This window comes from Panthera pardus, unplaced genomic scaffold, assembly GCF_024362965.1.
Source record: "Panthera pardus isolate Hobbes unplaced genomic scaffold, ASM2436296v1 HiC_scaffold_27, whole genome shotgun sequence".
Lineage (NCBI taxonomy): Eukaryota > Metazoa > Chordata > Mammalia > Carnivora > Felidae > Panthera > Panthera pardus.
The window spans coordinates 104,946,469-104,965,421 of NW_026526843.1; the positions used below are offsets into that span (position 1 = coordinate 104,946,469).

Below are 18,953 nucleotides of genomic sequence, written 5' to 3' on the forward strand. Positions count from 1 at the left end.
GGCATTAAGACCTTATTTCTGGCCTGGTATGTATTTACCCTTTTTCAAAGCTAAATATTTTTATGACATACCCAGCTGACTGAGCCAAGGCTATTTTCTTAAAGGGAGCTTTGGAATTTCAAACTGAGGTAGCATTAGAAGGATGAAGATCTCACCAAACTCACAGGAGAGTCCTGAGTAAATCTGTTACATCTTCAGAGAAATCATCTCTGAACCCTTTGATGCTGTTAACGAAGCTTGCCCTTCGTGTGTCAAAACTGATTTTAACAGGTACTGGAAAATCAAATGTCCTTGTGTTTACAAAAAACAAGGTCAGGCTAGCTGTTTTGCACAGGTTAGTTTGTTGGTATTCACAAGATAAGATGTTTGATGACTGAGAAATCTAATCATTTTGGAACTTGCAAAATGTCATGTATTTAATTTACCTATAATCCGGAGTAAAAGACCTTTCTGTTTGCTTTCATAAATGTGTGAGAAAACACATTTGAAATATACAGGCTCACCTGAGCCAAGCAAAGCTATTCTATTATCAAACAAAAGCAGAATTCACCTTCAGATTTTCACCTTGAGAATCTATCCCACTAACTCAACTTAGGAAATTATTCTGAATATGAAATATTACAGAAGTGATTTGTTAAAAAAAAAAAAAAAAAAAAAAAAAAAAGGCCCACGTCGATGGTTCTGTTAACTACTCAAACTTTCCCTGTGATTTTAGAGCTACCATTAAAAATGCATTTCTAAAACCAGACAAAGGTGCCTTTGCTAAAACTGAGTCATCATACGTATGATTTCTGCCTAAGTGCCTTCTTCTAATGTGGTAATGAAGGACTAGAGCTTTGGTACTAGGCCAAAAGAGAAGAGCATAATTTCTGGAAATTAAGACTACTTCTAATAATAACTACCATTGGCATGACATTTTGCTATTTCCTCATCATTTGTATGTACTGTTATTTTGATTCTTACCTTTTCCAGATAGAGAAAAAAAGACTCGGAGATGGCATGTGACTTGCCCAAAGTCAGTGAGCTAATGAGTGAGGGATGAGAGAAGAGGCGCCTATCTTTAGAACCCGGACCTTCATTTTCATCTTCTGATTCTTTTAAGACATGTATGTTTACTGTATAAAATTTAGAATTACAACAAAACAAAACGCCAAGAGTCCCACCAACCAGTTCCCATCACTATGTTAGTAGATTTTCTTGGCAGTTTTTCTAGTTTTGTTAAAGCAAAATTGGCATCACAGTTTCCTCAAGCCTTACATAAGAATAATCTTTACATCTCATCCGACATTTTAAACTTCAAAACTGAGAAACATGTGACTTATCGACAATCTCATTAGTAACAACAAAACTATAGCAAAATGTAGGCAGTATTTTATACTGCCTCAAAGGAGCGTCAGTAAAATCTCTCAGAGACCGAAAATCGAGGATGTTTATGTGCAATGTTAATAAATAGTATGGTGTCTAAAAACACAGTTCGTTAAGATTTCAGAAACCCAGTACTTTCTGGAAAAGAAAAATTACTGGGGTGGGCGGGGGAGTACACTACTTCAAGTCAACTGTTAAACGAATGTTGATCTAATTAAAAAAAATCCCCCAAACTAAACTGATAAACAATCTACATAGCAAGGAAGGATGGTGGTTGTGACGGAGAACGGGAACATTTATGGACCATGGACCTCATGGCGAGCATGATGATAAGCCCTTAAAATGTCCCATTTACTCCTCACAAAAACCTTACGAAATAGGTAATACTGCTTTGTCATTCTCACCTAAGTTTCTAGACAAATTTCATTACGATATTTGCCAAAATAGAAAAACTTGTGATACTGGATTGCAGCGGAATTGCATTTTGTACAAATGAACATAAGAAAAAAAGATCTCTTCACCATTTGATCTCTCTCTTCCTACGTTTCCTACCAAATACCCCTAGACACAGCCCTTAGTCAGCTTCCCTAAAATGAAGATCCAGTCCCCTTACTCTCTAGCCTACAATGGTACCCCCATTTCCTACCAAATAAATTACAAACTGCACAGTCTAGCCACTGACCTCTGAGCAAAGCAAAGTGCCTTCTGCCTTCAGTCTCATCTCCCCCAGGAGCCCCGAGACAACCTCAAGTGCCCTGAACTTAGACAATACGTTATTTTTCTATTTCCATTCCTTTATGCTTCTTGTTCTGTGCTATATATATAATTTCTTGTAGAAATTATACAGCTTACTATTTAAGAAAAGTATTTTTAAAATACAAAAGGAAATAGGGGCGTCTAGCTGGCTCAGTTGGAAGAGCATGTGACTCTTGATCTTGGGGTTCTGAGTTCAAGCCCCACGCTGGGTGTAGAAATTACTTAAAAATACAACCTTAAAAGGAAATAAAAATGTGACCAAATCCCACCACCTAGTGGGGCACCTGGGTGGATCACGTCAGTTAAGTGCCCTACTCTTGATCTCAGCTCAGGTCTTCATCTCAGGGTAGTAAGGTTGGGCTCTGCGCTGGGTGTGGAGCCTACTTAAAAAAAAAAAAAAAAAAAAAAAAAATCCTACCACCTAGTATTATCAATTTACAGATCATTCTTTAGACATTTCCCTATGCATATTTATAAATAAAAGGAAGAGCGAACGGATATTTTAATGAAAATTGGATACTGTAATATGCCCTTTTTTATTAAATTTTGGAGAGAGCGCACACACGACCAAGTGGAGGAGAGGGGCAGAGGGGGGTGGGGGGGGGGGAGGGAGGGAGGGAGAGGGAGGGAGAGAGAGGGAGAGAGAGAGAGAGAGAGAGAGAGAGAGAGAGAATATCCCAAGCAGGCTCCATGCTCAGAGCAGACCCCCACATGGGGCTCAATCTCACGACCCTGGGATCATGACCCCAGTCGAAATCAAGAGTCGGAGGTTCGAGGGACTGAGCCACCCAGGCGCCCTTTTAACGTGGCATTTTTAAATAAAAATTATTACAATTTACTTGAAATCAACACCAAGACAAATCTAATTCCACGGTCTATCCATTCCCTTGCTCTCCCATCCCTTGCCCTACCCCTTCCTTTCATTTCATCATAGTTGCTTGGCAGAACCACAATCTAGCCTAATTGCAATTTTCCTCTACGCCTCTCCACCAGCACCTATGCAGCTAAATCTGACCAGAAACACACATGCACTCTCCCATGCATGCACGCACGCTGGTTTCACTTTAAATTCATGACCCTGAACCTGAAGCGAAACTCTCCTGCTACCTTCCCTCCTGTTTTCTAAGTCTGTCTCCTCAAATCTCTAATTTCACCTCCCCATTCTCGCTCTCAGTTCATCTTCTTACTTCACTGAGAACTGAAACAACTGGAAGATCCACTAACAGATCTACCCACCTACCCGGAACTAAACCCGGCATGTTCCCATAGACAACTCACCTGTATTCCCAGCTAAAGCCTGCCCCCCTCTCCCCCACACCTTCTGCTGGATCACTTTTATCAGCATATAAACAAACTATTCTTTGTCCCCCTTTAAAGCAAAAACTCTGGATCCCATTTCTCTAATTCTTGTTATTCCATATCCTCTAAACTCACTTCAGCCGGGACCATGACTTGACCAGAAGTGTTCATCAAGGTCACCCGTTCTCTGCATTCATTTGACTCTACTTCACTTTCCTCACTTGGCTTCTAGGACACAAGCTCTCTGGTTGTCCTCCTCCTTCCTGGCCATACCTCCTCAATCCTTTTCAGGGGCTTCCTCTTGGCCTCTTAATGTCGTAAACCTGAGGACTCAGTCTTGGGTCTTAGTTTATTTACAATCACTCCTTTGGCAATGTCACTGTTTTATAGGTTAAATTTCACCTATATGCCAACAACTCCCAATTTTGCATCTCCACTCTAGTCCTATCTCCCAAACTCAGATTTGTACGTGTCAAGTCTCTGCTCAAATGTCACCTTCTTAGCAAACCCTGGCCACATTTGCAACCCCAAATCCTTATACTCTTTTCTTCTCCCATTAAGGTATCACTTATACCATATCACTTATTTATGTCAGTGTACCTCTGCTAGAATATAATCTCCAGGAGGGGAAGCCACGGACATCTGTTTCGTTCATTGATGTATCCCAAGTGCCTACAATACAGTCTGACATACAGTACAGATACAACATTCCTTAAATATATGAATGCTGATCTTCGAGTAAATGTTTTGCCATTATACGAGTTCTTAACCTTCTAAAGATAATATACTACAAAAACATTTAGAGTCATATTTTGCTTATAATACATGAATCAATTTTAAAGCCAGTATCTGCTGTCATCCTACTATGAAAGATGTGGAAATTAACACACTGACATACCTCCACTTCCCAAATATTTTATAGCTTGGTACTAAGTGAATGCCAATACTCACTACCAATCCTTTTATCAGTTTCTCCATTCTACGGTTCTAGTGACTGACCCTTCAGTTTGCTAGATTCATTACCAAATAGGGTGGGCTGTCAAGAAGGGCTAATGGATACTACAGTTCCTGAGTTCTTGAATACATGAAAATGTCAGTCCGTGGCCTTTACTTGAAGAACAAATTGGCTGGTTATAAAATTCTTAAGTTACATTTTCTCAGAACTTTGTAGAGTTGTTCCACTGTCATCACACACTGAGTACTTCTGTGTGCATGTCATTATACTCTTTATCCTTAAAGTTCACTAAACATCACTACTGATTATGACTTGCTAGTTTTATCATTCTGTTAATTCCTTGAAACAAGAAAGATCTGATCTTTATTTTAGGAAAATTCGCTAAAAGATTCTAATCTTTATGTTAGGAAAATTTCTTCCATTGTAAATATTTTTGTATTTCACTGGTTGTTCCCTTCTTTCAGAATTTCACTTGTGTCTGGCTCCTTTACCCGTCTCCCGTATCTAGCCATCTTCTCCACATTTTTGTATCCTTTTTTTCCTTAACCATTTCATTACTGTGATTTCCTAAAGCTGGGTCCTCTGCCCATGCTTATTTACTGAGATATATTTATTCTTATAGTTGCTTCTATGGTGGCTTTTATCTTGATCATATTTTTATTTTTCTCTTTAACTTCTTTCTGATTAGTTTACTTTCTATCTGCCTCATACTGTCTTGTAATATATTCTTTGAACTTCTGCATCACTTCTTTGACTTTTAAAAAAGAGAACATGTTTTTTGTAATTTCATTGAGCCTATACAGACCAGTGCTAACCAATAAAACGTTCTGCGATGATGGAAATGTTCTACATCCATATGTGCACTAGCCACATGTGATTATTGAGCACTTGAAATGTGGTTGGTGCAACTTAGGAACTGTATACTTAATTTTATTTAATTTTCACTTAATTAAACTTAATGAGCCACATGTGGCTAATGACTACCATATTGGAACACACAGGTTCAGACAGATGTTGGGGTATACACTTTCTGTGTTTGAAATTTCAGAGATTCTTCTAGCAATATATTAAATAGAAGTATTTCAGAGAGCTGAAGAACATGATTCTTTAGATTTAAAGGGCTCACCATGCATGAAAACATAATGCATGAAAAAGACCTACACCGAACTAAGCACAACTGTGTGGTATTTCATACCAGTAGGGATAAAGAGAAGGTCTTTAAAGCTTTCAGAAGAAAAAGAAACACCTACAAAAGAATGAGAGTCAAAATGGCATCAGGCTCCTAAACTGTAACACTGGATGCTAGGTGACAGTGAAACATGGCATCACACGATCTCGGGGAAAATTCTTTTTAACCTAGAAGTCTGTACCTAACCAAATGATCAATCAAGTATAAGGTAGAATAAAACTTTTTTTAGTATACAATCTATACTCCTTAAGAAGTTATTTCAATATGTGGTCTATTACAATAAGAGAGTAAGTCAAGAACAAAGGTGGCATGGGGATCCAGAAAACAGTGGACTAATCTCAGGAAATGAGAAGGACATTTTCAGAAAAACGTCTGCATGACATTAAGACTAGAAAGCAACTACTTCAGAATGGAGCTGAACGAGAAAAAGCTTCGAGAGGAAAATCACTGGGAGAAGGAGGACTCAAAGAAAAAAAACCTAAGAGGATGGAGAAGTAGGTCAAACTTAAGGATATATTTCTTAGAAGGCACAAACAATTCAGAAGGAAATCCCACGCTAGAGGACAGAATCAGTCTCTAAGACAGTCTAATTAAGTTTGAAACCTATAAACCTATGGACCAGTACCCACAGGGAAGACAAGGATTCAGTCACAAAATCCCAGCCTTCCAGAACTAGAAGCTACCTGTAAATCTTGGAACAGGTTAATGTGAAAGAAAAATAAAGACAATTTCACTTCCTAAATAATTTACTTCAAGGGACAGACAGTCTGAATACACAAATCTTTTCCCAAGTTTTAACAGGATCCCCAGGCGTGAATGTTAGGATTAACATCAAGGAGGGAAATCGGGCCTTTTAAGAAGAGCTGCAGTCAGTATTGCTGTGGAAGAAAGAAGGAATTTGGTTCTCTGAATCAAAAGCCTGTTCTAACTTACTCTGACAAGTCCAACAGTCTTACTACTTAATCACTTCAATTGTTAAACCTCTAAACCCAAAATCCAATCAAAAGAAAAAATTACAGAATAAAAGCTTGATACTATTCAACGAGTCCTAAGACTGCCTGTGTGGGCGGGTAGCTACTTAATTGGTAAAGATATCACAGATGGGCAGTTCCTCTTAAAAGGATACTTGAGCTCATAAGCAACTGTTAGGTCCCAGACACTGTGGTGAGTGGTGTCCCTCTCTTTTATCATGAGATCAATCACAACAGCCTGATGACAGGTGTTTTGTCCACCTTACGGATGGGAAACGAGAGCCCCTAAAAAACTAAGTAACTTGCAGGAAGCATTCTGCTGAGTAAGCAAATGTTCTTGTAGGTAAATACACTTAGAAGTTCACTTTTGGACCTCCCTTTCTTAGCTTCCTCCTCAGGAACCCTTTCTGGGGTTAAAATCCCATCTTATTTTTGTTATATAGCCTATAAAAGATTTCAGAGAATTAGTTACAGTCTGATCTCCTTTTTAATTCTTGAAACTTTCCTGGACAGGTTCAAAGGTTTTATGAAATTAGCCTTAATCTGTAGAAAGGGAATTAAAGGATCAGAGCCATTCAAGCGCCCGTCTTAAGTCACAGTGATCTCTAGCATGGTGTTGGAGATAGAACTAATGAAAAATATTTGCCAAAGTGCACTACTAAAATGGCACTAACTAAACCTAGTTAACCAAGAACTGGCTTCTTAATTCCATAAATTCAGGGGGGAAAGAAAGGAATGACTATTACAATCCCACCCCGTGCCTGCCTGCCTTTGCCCAGGAATTCCCTGATGAGACAACAGGAAGGTCTCAAGTAAAGCCAGTCCTGAGTGAGTCCTGCCACCCTGGTTGATGCCACCAACGGGAGAGACTCTGTGTGGACAACAATGACCAGAGTTACTGACAGGCAAGCTCCATGCTGGGTGCCCGGTACATGGGATCTCTGATCAGCCCACAGGTCAGGTAGTAGGACTGCCATCTTACAAATAAAAAAAACCAAGGCCAAAGAGAAGTCCGTAATTTGCTCAAATTCCTACAGCTAGCGAGCAGCAGGGCTGGCGTCCATATGGAAGGATGGCTGGCTCTAAGCTGCAGGCACTGATTCCACTGCTTCTGAAGCACTGAAGAGCTTCTGGAAGATCCTCAAACGAAAGGCACGTTCTCTCTCTCCCTCTCTCCACCTCTCTCTCTTCCCTCCCCAACCCCCATCATCCCACAAAGTAACCACAGATCTGTTCAAAGGGCAAGCTATTGGACAATTTTGTCTAGGCTGCAAGCAGATAAACAATAAATAGGAGTCAGGAGGCCAATCTGAAGCTCCAATTGCTTCTAAGGCTTTCAAGATACAGACTTTTCACCCAATGTGATTTTTGGTGGGGAGAGGGGAAGACAATATATTTGCCTTACTTGAGGGCTTTACAACTGATACAAATCTAACTGACATCCAGACTGAACAATAAACTGAAAACTCTTTAATTCCTTAATTTTGGTGATTTCTAAGTAAGTTTCAGAGTACCCACAGTAAAGACTATAGTTTTAGATGGATTAATAGCAATCTTTTTTTAATTTTATCAAAACAAGCTTAAAGCTTATTCAATATGTCTTCTTTATTTTTTTTTTAAGAAACATTTCTCTTTTTTTTTAATTTTTTTTTTTAACATTTATTTATTTTTGAGACAGAGAGAGACAGAGCATGAACGGGGGAGGGTCAGAGAGAGGGAGACACAGAATCTGAAACAGGCTCCAGGCTCTGAGCTGTCAGCCCAGAGCCCGACGCGGGGCTCGAACTCCCGGACCGTGAGATCATGACCTGAGCCGAAGTCGGCCGCTTAACCGACTGAGCCACCCAGGCGCCTCTCAATATGTCTTCTTTAAATAAAACTTTTCTCTTGTGCTCGCTTCGGCAGCACATATACTAAATAAAACTTTTCTCACATTTCAGAAACATTCCCAGGAAGGTATGTATTTTTTAAAAATTCTAAAATTTTATTCTGTGGCTTACCAAATGGTTTGAGAAACAAAAAAATGACAGAGTGCATATATAAAAATAATGGTAAGATACATAAACGTCCAGCCATCAGCCCACAGAACAAAGGAATAAACGACTATTTTACCGTCTCCTATGCTAATAGCCCTGAGAATCAGTAAATAAACCATCAGATTGCACTAATTCTCAGAGTTTGTGCATTAAACACGGAAGTTTGGATTTATTTCTTCACTCATTCCCGGAATCACTTTTTACTGGAAGTCCACCATGACCAAAAGTTGTACTTAAGTAGGAGCTAACATCAGACCAACTGGTCAAAACACCTAAACTAGGAGGTCAGGGGCACCAAAGGGACATCGATATGTAGCAGCCGGACAGATCTCCAACATGTCCACACATGCTCCTCCTCTGGTAATTGTTTTGCCATCTGCCTAGCTGCACAAGCCAGAAACCAGAGAGTGAGCTTTAAACACTCCCTCTTCCTCAAGCCTACATTTAATCCAAATTCTACTCCCTAAATATGTCATGAACCAGTTTCTGCCAAAATCTACTGAGAGAACCTTATTTCAAAGTATTGTCACTGGTTTCTTACCTGAACTACTATCATCTCCCGTGGTGCAGTTTTTGTTTCTGATTTTACTCCTGTCTGCTTGCTGTCAACAATGCCAAGAGGATGATCTCTCTAAACAATCCACCTAACCACGTTGTTATTAATCTGCTTACAACCTTTTAACAGCTCCCCACATCAAAAAGGTAAAGCAGGCTTCTTAGTGCATTCAAAGGCCTTTATTTTGGGCCCTGCCTATTTTGCCAATCTTATTTCTCTCCATTTCCTACATTCTCTTTGCCAAAGTTGTCATTTGCACTCCAAAGAGTCTCTGAACACTCCAAGATCTTTCACATCTCCTTGCCTTTAAATATGCCCTCCTCCCTCCTCTGTGACATCCCTCCCTCCTTAGTCACCCGTTCATCCTTCAAAATGAGTTCACCTCAAATTATTTTTTAAAGATGTGATCATGACATTGTTTCATTTGCTTAAAAAACCCTTGTCTTTCAGATACATATACTGAAATACCTATGAATGGAATGGCGTGTGGAATTTGCTTCAGAACAAGATGGGAGGGAAGGAAATGCATAGGATTGGAGATGAAATATGTTGACTTATGTCTTCAACCAAGCTTTCACAGAACTTTGGTTATACGCCATTATTATGGTTTATTATTATAAATAATGCTTTCATAGGGATGCCTGGGTGGCTCAGTCGGTTGAGCGGCTGACTTCAGCTCAGGTCATGATCTCGTGGTTCATGGGTTCGAGCCCCACGTCAGGCTCTGTGCTGACAGCTCAGGGCCTGGAGCCTGCTTCGAATTCTGTGTCTCCCTCTCTCTCTGCCACCACCACCCCCCCCGCCCCCACCCCTAACACTCTAACATGAATAAACGTTTAAAAAAATAAATAAACAATGCTTTCATAGCATGTAGCTCACTCATCTACCAAAAATTCCCCCACTATCTTCTTCCCTTAGTGCTTCCAAAATATTTTGTACATTCAGTTGTGCATCTTTTCACAATCAACAGTAATGATCTGTTTCTGTTTGTCTTCCCTCCAGGACTGGACTCTAAATAGCCAGAGGCCTTCACTGCTTATCTCTAACAGCTACCAAGGTTCCTAGCTTATCGTGGCTGGTCAATAAATGTTTTTGAATGAATGAAGGCACAAGGAAAGCAAACATGGACAAGAGTAAAAATAATAGCTTATGTATGATTCCTTTTCCTCATTTAAACAAAGTTGAAAGAAAAGTAACATTTAGGTAGAAAACCAATGGAAGAAGGTTTGGAGGCTGTCTGCATGGTTTCTACCATGAGTTAACTAATAAACTGAGCCCCCTTGGGGCTCCTGGGTGGCTCAGTTGGTTGAGCGTCCAACTTCGGCTCAGGTCATGATCTCGCGGTTTGTGGGTTCGAGCCCCACGTTGGGCTCTGTGCTGACGGCTCAGAGCCTGGAGCTTGCTTCAGATTCTGTGTCTCCCTCTCCCTGCCCCTGCCCCCACTCACACTCTGTCTCTCTCTCCTTCAAAAATAAATAAACATTTAAAAAAATTTTTAATATAAAAAAAAGAAACTGGGCCCCCTAAATTATTGCTGAAATTGGGTATTCAATAATAAATTTTAACAGTCACTGAATTCTGTTTGCCTCTTCCCTCCACCAGTAAGCACTATTTAAGCCAAACGCTACCGCTCTGTATTAATACCTTTATATACAGACATATATAAATACACACACATACAAACATGAAGGAAGGCAATATGAGAGTGAAGGGTAGACAGACACTTTGAATAAAACACACTTGATTTCAAATCCTCCACCTAATGCCAGCTGGATGTGTAACTTTGGTCAAGTTACTGGAACTGTTCCTATTACCCAATCTGTAAAAAACAGTGATAATACCAACATTATAAGGCTGTGTGTAAAGAAAATAATATATACTAAGTACTGACACACAGATACTATCTATTGAAGGTTTACTATCACCTATTTTTATTGTTACCAACTTGTTAACAAATCTCCAACTAAATAATCTCTCTTGAACTAAAAAAGCTTAAATTAAAAAATATTTTTTTAAGTCGTCCAAATTGGCTTCATAACAATCAAACCGCAAATACAGTCATAAATATTTTCCCCCTGAAAAGTGAGCTTTATTAACAACAAACCTCACCAAACGAACTTAATTCCATCTTGTGACAGAAATGCAAATTGACTCCAGGGTCATTAGAAAATAGGTCTGATGGGCTTGAAAGCATTTTGCACACATTAGCACCTGAGCTCTTTCCTTGCAATACTAATCCAAATGCACGTCATTACACATATGCCACCAGACCAAAAGAGTTTAATAAGCATTAGTTAAGAACTAACCAATCTAATGACGTATTAACATTCAGCGTTTATACAAGCAGTTGCATATTGTAGAAAATAGTATTCTGAATACAACTTTATCTTAGTGAAAACATCTTTGGCCTTGAGAACATAAAAACAACTAAACTGGAGAGAACACAGCTATATATATTACTACTCCACACTCAGTGTCATCAAATACTTTTATTAAAGTTACGGCCTGCACAAAGTAAAATTTCCAATTTTATAATCAACATGTTAAAAGCGATGACATACTTTCATTTAACCAAACTAGTTTAAAGGGTTCTAGGCTTAAATTATTTGCTCGAGTTTTCTTAGTTTAGCTATTTTTAAACTGCTTAAAATAACTGAAAGCATGCATTTTATTAAAATGTATACGAGAAAAGAAGCATCATATAGGTTTACGTTAGAAAATAAACTCTCTGGCCAACCGTCCAGTTTTTGGCAGGAAGGATCCCATGCTCCAGAGGCGTATTAGTTGTTTCCTTTGAAGTTACTATAAAAGACAGACAGACCCCAAGTACCCTTGTTTTCCATAAGAACACATAATGTCGCCATCACTTATTAATTTTGTTACACCTTTTATGACCGAATTAAGCATTTTTGCCTGAGCTTTAAAATTTAGACTTTAATATTTAGGGTAGTAAATTGTGCAAATTCACTACCCACTCTGACAACATGGAACTAACATAAGGGTAAACATACAGATCAATGAAACAGAGTTAAGAGTCCAAAAATTAATCCCTCACATTTACAATTATTTTTCAATAAGAGGGCCGGAAACATTCCATGGGGAAAGAACGGTCTTTTCAGCAAATGGTGCTGGGACAACTGAATATCCATATGCCAGAGAATGAAGTTAGCTCCTTATCTACCTCACACCATCAACCAAAATAAACTCAAAATGGACCTAAGGCCTAAAGATAAGAACCAAAGCTATAAAACTTTCTTAAAAGGAGACACAGGTGTAAATCTTCATAACCTTGGATTAGGCAACAGTTTCTTAAATATGACACCAAAAGCTTAAGCAACAAATAATATATATAATCGGACTTCATCAAAATGTAAGACTTTTGTTCATCCAAGGACACTATCGAGAAAGTGGAGGCTATTGGCAGAATGGGAGAAAACATTTGTAAATGATAGATCTTATAAGAGATTTGTATCTAGAATATATAAAGAATTCTTTCAACTCAATAGTAAAAAGGCAACTCAATTTAAAAATGGGCAAGGCATCAGGGCACCTGGGTGGCTCCGTTAAGTGTCTGACTTCGGCTCAGGTCATGATCTCACGGTTCCTGAGTTCGGGCTCTGCGTCAGGCTCTGTGCTGACAGCTCGGGGCCTGAAGCCTGCTTCAGATTCTGTGTCTCCATCTCTCTGCCCCTCCCTGGCTCATGCTCTCTCTCTCTCAAAAATAAATAAACATTAAAAAACATTTTTTTTTTAAATGGGCAAGGTGGACATTTCTCCAAAGAACACGTACAAATGGCTAACAAGACCATGAAAAACTGCTCGACATCATTAGCCATCAGGGAAATGTAAATCAAAACTACAACAGGATATTGCTTCACATCCACAATGATGGCTATGATTTAAAAAAAAAAAAAAAAAAAAAGACACTATTAACAAGTGCTACAAAGGGTGTGGAGACACTGGAACCCTCATACACTGCTGGTGGAAAAAAAAAGTGCAGCCACTTCGGAAAACAGTCTGGCAGTTCCCTAAAAGGTTAAACATAAGAGTTACCATACGATCCAGGAATTCCACTCTTATATATATATATATACACACCCAAGAGAAATGAAAACATATGTCCACAAAAGTTTGTATGCAAATGTTAATATTACAGATAAAACAGCCGAAAAAGTAGAAACTTACAAATGGACTAAAACTTACACCCAGACAATGGAGTATTCTTCAGTTATAAGAAGGAATGAAGCACTGACACGTGCCACAACATGAACGTTGGAAACATTATGCTAAGTGAAAGAAACCAGTCTCAAAGACGATGCATTATAGGATTCCATTTACATGAAATATCCATAATATGCAAAGCTATCCAGGCAGAAAGGAGATGAGGGGTTGCATAGATTTGGGAGAGACAGGGAGAAAGGGTTGATGGGAATGATAGCTAAAGGGTATGGAGTTTCTCCTTGGGTAACAAAAATTTTTTTAAATTAGATGATGGCTGCACAAGTTAGTGAATACACTAACAACCACTGAAGTGCACTTTAAATGGGTGAAACTGTATGACATGTGTTACATGATGTTATATGTGTTAAAGCTGTTACCAAACAAAGTTTATTTTAACACATATGTTGAATCTAGGATTAGAAAGGAATACCTAGTTCCTGGTCATCTTCTACCTAACTGTTCTAATTAAAAGACATGGGATATGTCAACAAGACCTAAAGAATGACTTCTTGTTGATCACGTTAATATAAGAGGCACCCAGAGAATATTTTGCTTCCTGCAGCTGTTGTAAGGCAGTGCCTGACTCATGATCACCAGATCTTCTCCAACTTTCCCTATTGTACAAACTGATGTTTAACAAAATAGCATCTTGACTATGCAGCTGCAAAGTGAAACTCTGGGAGGCTGAAGACCACTGCAAAGAAATAAGGGATGTCTGGCAGCTGTCTTGGATTAAAGGAGAACTGAAAACCAATTTGGTTAACAAGTCGATGACTCAACATTCCATCTCTCAGAGACCCAGAAAACTCAGTACCACCATATCTAACCTAACCAGAACCAAGTAAGAACCACTAGCTTTCGGGAGGGAAGAAATATTATTAACACCTTAGATATGGCATGGTACCCACAGACTTTCAGCTATAGTCTTTATATATTCAACAAATATTTATTTCATACCTATCTGCGTTGGGTTTAATGGAGAAGATACATAAATGGCCAAGATGCAGTGGATAGTTATTGTACTCAGGAAACAGATCATCAAATTTAAAAGCCATCTTAACATCTAGACTGCAAAGACGAGATAAAGAGATCATCCTGGCCTCAAAGGCAGCTCTACTGTGACAAAGGACATTTATGTCTATATACGCTATTATGACAATGTACATAATGAGAATTGCTACTTCATCATCATTTTATTTTTTATTTGTTTTATTTATTTTGAGACAGAGAACGAGCACACAAGCAGGGGAGGGGCAGAGAGAGCGAGAGAGAGAGAGAGGGAGAGTGAGAATCCCAAACAGACCCCACACTGTCATTGCAGAGCCTGACGCGAGGCTCAATTCCACGAACAATGAGATCATGACTTTAGCCGAAATCAACAGACGCTTAACCGACTGAGCCACCCAGGTGTCCCCATCATCATTTTAAATGAGACCTTCAGAGCCAAGAAATCTGCCAAGATGGAAACTAAAGACTTTATAAAGCTGTTTATTAAGCTCTTAGATCCAATGACTTACTGGAATTTTTGAAGAGTATTTAGTTTCTGGTCATGTTCTTTGACCCGTAAAGTGATGAATCAACATCACAGCAATTCATAGATACTACCATCTCTCACCATGTTATGAAAAGCATTAAAGTGGACTGCTAAAAATGGCATCTGTGCATTCTCTATCATGGAGAAAATCAGGCCATAGTTCCTCTATACGCTTACCACAAAGCTCTTGTCAATCATAAACTTCTGAAATCAATTTAGGTTTTAAGAGAAAATGCAGCACTGGGAGGCAGAAACAAGAGAAATGCTAATTAATTCTAAAGCATCCAATTGGTTTGATTCTGAAGCCAATAGTAAATTACATTTTTAACATGACCACGCTTTGAAGGGAAAAGAGACGATGGTGTGGAAGGGAGGAAAAATGAGTCAAGAAGTGCCTGCGTAATAGAGAAGACAAAAGACACAAGCAAAAACAAAAACAAAGACGTCACCATCTCTAAATCCAATTTAAAAGCAATCAAACCATTTCATTATAGTAAAATAAGGAGATTAGGTAACGTGTGTGTGTGTGTGTGTGTGTGTGTGTGTGTGTTCTTTGTATTCTTTGAGCTTGGATGTGACATTCTATTTTAAAAGGAAAACAATAAATTATCACTATGTTCTTAAAATACATATTTATATACATATATAAAATATACAAAAATACACAACAATAGCAGTTTGTGTCCATCCTTAAGAAACCCATGGCCTAAAAGAAAGAGAACTGTAAGGTTTTTAATGAAAATTTTACAAGTCTGGACTCCGTAATACAATGTAAGAATCTAGTATACTATGTCAATCATTACTAAAGCAACTCCTGTTTTTTTGTTTGGTTTGGTGTTATGACATTCTTGGAGGGATGAACTTCCTAGAAGAGCAATAAAGGCAAGAGACAGTGAGAGAATGCAGCTAAAGGTCATACCAACGCTATGCATTTCACTCCTGAGAAAACGAGTTTAAGTGCAAAGAGAAGTCAAGGAGAAAACCAGGAGGGCTTTTCTCCTGAATCTTTCATCTGGTCCTCTTCCCCTCATCAAGCACAATGAACCCAACTCCTTACTTTCTCCAGCCTTGCCTCTGGGTTGCCTGGTCTTGCAGAAGAAAATTTGGCAGTGATACTTAAAAAATGGCATTTTCATCCTAAATGCTGCATCTTACATACAAACTTCAGACTTCCAACCTCAGCGGGCCACTCAAGGCAGCGAGGCAATCTATCCTTTGAGTTCTTAAGCTTCCCGCCCTGGTCCTCCCTGTAAGACTAAGGTTTTTCAACCCTTCGTCTCTCTTCTTCAGCTTTCCACCCAACCTCTGCAGGTCCTTCGTATCAGCAGGTAAATTTGCTACACAAAGAAAATAGCTCCCAACATTCGTTTTTTTAAACATGCTATGTATTTAAAGGTTTTATTTTTAAGTAATCTCTACACCCAACGTGGGGCTTGAACTCACACCCCGAAGATCAAGAGTAGCAAGCTCCACCGACTGAGCCAGTCAGGTGCTCTGCTCCCAACATTCTAAAGCTTCTTTTACTGCCTCTGTCTCAGAGGAGGGGCCTCACCGAACAGCCCTCCACTGCTGCCCTGGACCTCATTCCCTTCCCCTTCTCTGGAACTGCTCCATCTGGTAGCCCTTCCCTTATCTTGAGTCTCTCTGTCCAACGGTTTGTGTCCTGCACCTGTAAGCCTATAAATATATGCTCAACACACTTTCACCATCCAGCCAAACATCAAAAGCTGTACTCCTGCCTCTTTTGTCCATTCACCGACCAAAATGGCCATTTATAGAAACTGCTTCACCTACTTCACTTCCACCAACTTCTCAATCCATTACAGCTCATCTCTTCCATCTCCACACCACTGGCCCATGCTTTATTGAAACTGCTGTAATTAAGACACCAATGAATCTCCTAACTTCTCAACGAAACAGCTCCTCTCTCTCTTCTCAGCGACTGACACTTCCAGGAATTCTTTTCATCTTTAACAGTGTTAAAAACACTCTCTAAAGATTTTCCTCCTCCTTCTCTTCCCAAAACCTCCGGATTTTCATGGCCTCTTCTCTATCTACTTCTTAAATACCCAAAGGATCCATATTCGACACTCTTATTCTACAAGCACTCTCTGAGGAGGGCGCCTGGGTGGCTGAGTCAGTTGGATGTCTGACTCTTGATTTTGGTTCTGGTCATGATCTCGCAGTTTGTGGGATCGAGCCCCACATCGGGCTGTGCGCTGACAGTGCAGGGCCTGCTTGGAATTCTCTCTCTCCTCTATCTCTGCCCCTCCCCTGCACATGTGCACACGCACTCTCTCTCAAAATAAACGTTAAAAAAAAAAAAAAAAGCACTCTGTGAGGAACCACCACCCATTTCCACATATATCTATATGCCGTTGTCCCAAATATCTTCCTGTAGCCACAAACTCTCTCAAAAGCACCAAGTTCATATCATCAACTGCCTAGGAGAAACATCCACCAGATTGTCCCCAGCAAGCAACTCAAACTTCTAACAGGTCCTAAATCATGATCTTCCCACCAAATCTCCTCCTGCTTTCAGGTAACAGTATGACCAGGCACCCAATTCCCCAAGGTAGAAACCTCAGGGTCGTCCATGAATTCCCTTCCTCCCTCAGATCCCCACCCCTATTCCGTCACCAAACTTCTCTCATTTCATTTACTTCCTAAACTCTCTTGAATCCAGTTCCCTCTTTCTGTCCCCATTCCTACGAAGGTACTTAGGATCTTCTTATCTCATAAACAAACCATTTCAACTACTCTCTACCGCCAGTCTCTCCCTCACCATATTCTTATTCTGTATAACTACCAAAATTATCTTGCTGAAATAAATTCAAACTTCAAACAGGCCACCGTATTTTTCCCTGTCAGACTGGCAAAAACTAAAACAGAAAATAATACCCTGTGCTGGTCATTTGTTTAAGGAAATGGACATTCTCATAAACTTGGTGGGGGAGTTATTATTAGGCAAAATATTGAGATACTATCACCAGACTTAAAAATGTGTATACCCTTTGATCTCGCAATTCTATTTCTAAAAATTTGTTCTATCAAGTTAACCAGAAAGTACACAAAGATATGTCCCCCTCCCACTCATGCCCTTCTTCACCTGGTAAAACTAGAGCTCATCCACGAGTTCAAAGGTCAGCCATTCCCTCTCGTGTCCACAGCAACTTAGTCACACCTCTGCATCACAGTGCAACCTATCTTTCTCTCCTGTAGTAAACTGTAAGCTAAGAACAACGGTTTTCGGTGTTTCTTTATCACCTATCCATATCTGCACTACTTACAACCACGTCTAACACACGGTAGGGGGCCCCAATGCACATGTGTTGAATGAAGGCATTTTCTTCCTCTTCACACAAAGAAGTCGGATTTCCAAAATCTGGAACTTTTAAAAGGTACGTCCTAAAATGCTGGTGGACTCCAATATATGCTTACGTTAAATTCCTGTATTATAACAGGTATTCAAGCAAAGCAAATAGTCTTGTGAATTTATATAAGCAAATAGTCTGTGAGTCTTTTTTTGTTTGAAGCTTAGTTCCTAAAGGCATGAGTATCCCCATACTGGGTCAGAACTGTGGTCTGTCCAACTGAGGATTTTCTCTCTGAAAATGGTACCAAGAAATATGTTGTAAGACACAGCTATCCTTCCCGACATTAGGTTACAAATGTACAACTGTGTTCTATAATACCTGACTTTTCTTCAATAACCTACCATGAGTCCATCATACTTGAAATCATGTTTTGGAATCATTTAATGTTTCGATACTACATCAGAGCTCTTTTCCATGCTATCTGTTATATAAATAGCATTCTACATGTACGTAGAGTAAGTACATAAGTAGCACTCTACATCCACATACAAGAATGTAAGGAGTTTGGTTACGCATGTTTTTCCAAGTTGAACTCCTTTTCAAAAGTTTCAAGAGGATTCCTAATCCTAATAAAGGCTTCTAACAGCCTAATCCCATCCTTCATGATTTCAGAAAGTTCAGTTCTACTCCTTTCCGTCCTTGTCTTTCTAGACTGAAGGAATCTCATCTTTCTATTGTGTCCTTACAGAGAAAC

The 18,953-nt window shown here is 39.3% G+C and overlaps 1 protein-coding gene across 5 annotated transcripts in view; it reads right to left on the minus strand.

The window, feature by feature from the left end:
• The window catches only part of ZFX (zinc finger protein X-linked), a 55,498-nt gene that overhangs the window by 8,860 nt on the left and 27,685 nt on the right, over positions 1-18,953 (minus strand). The window lies entirely within an intron of this gene.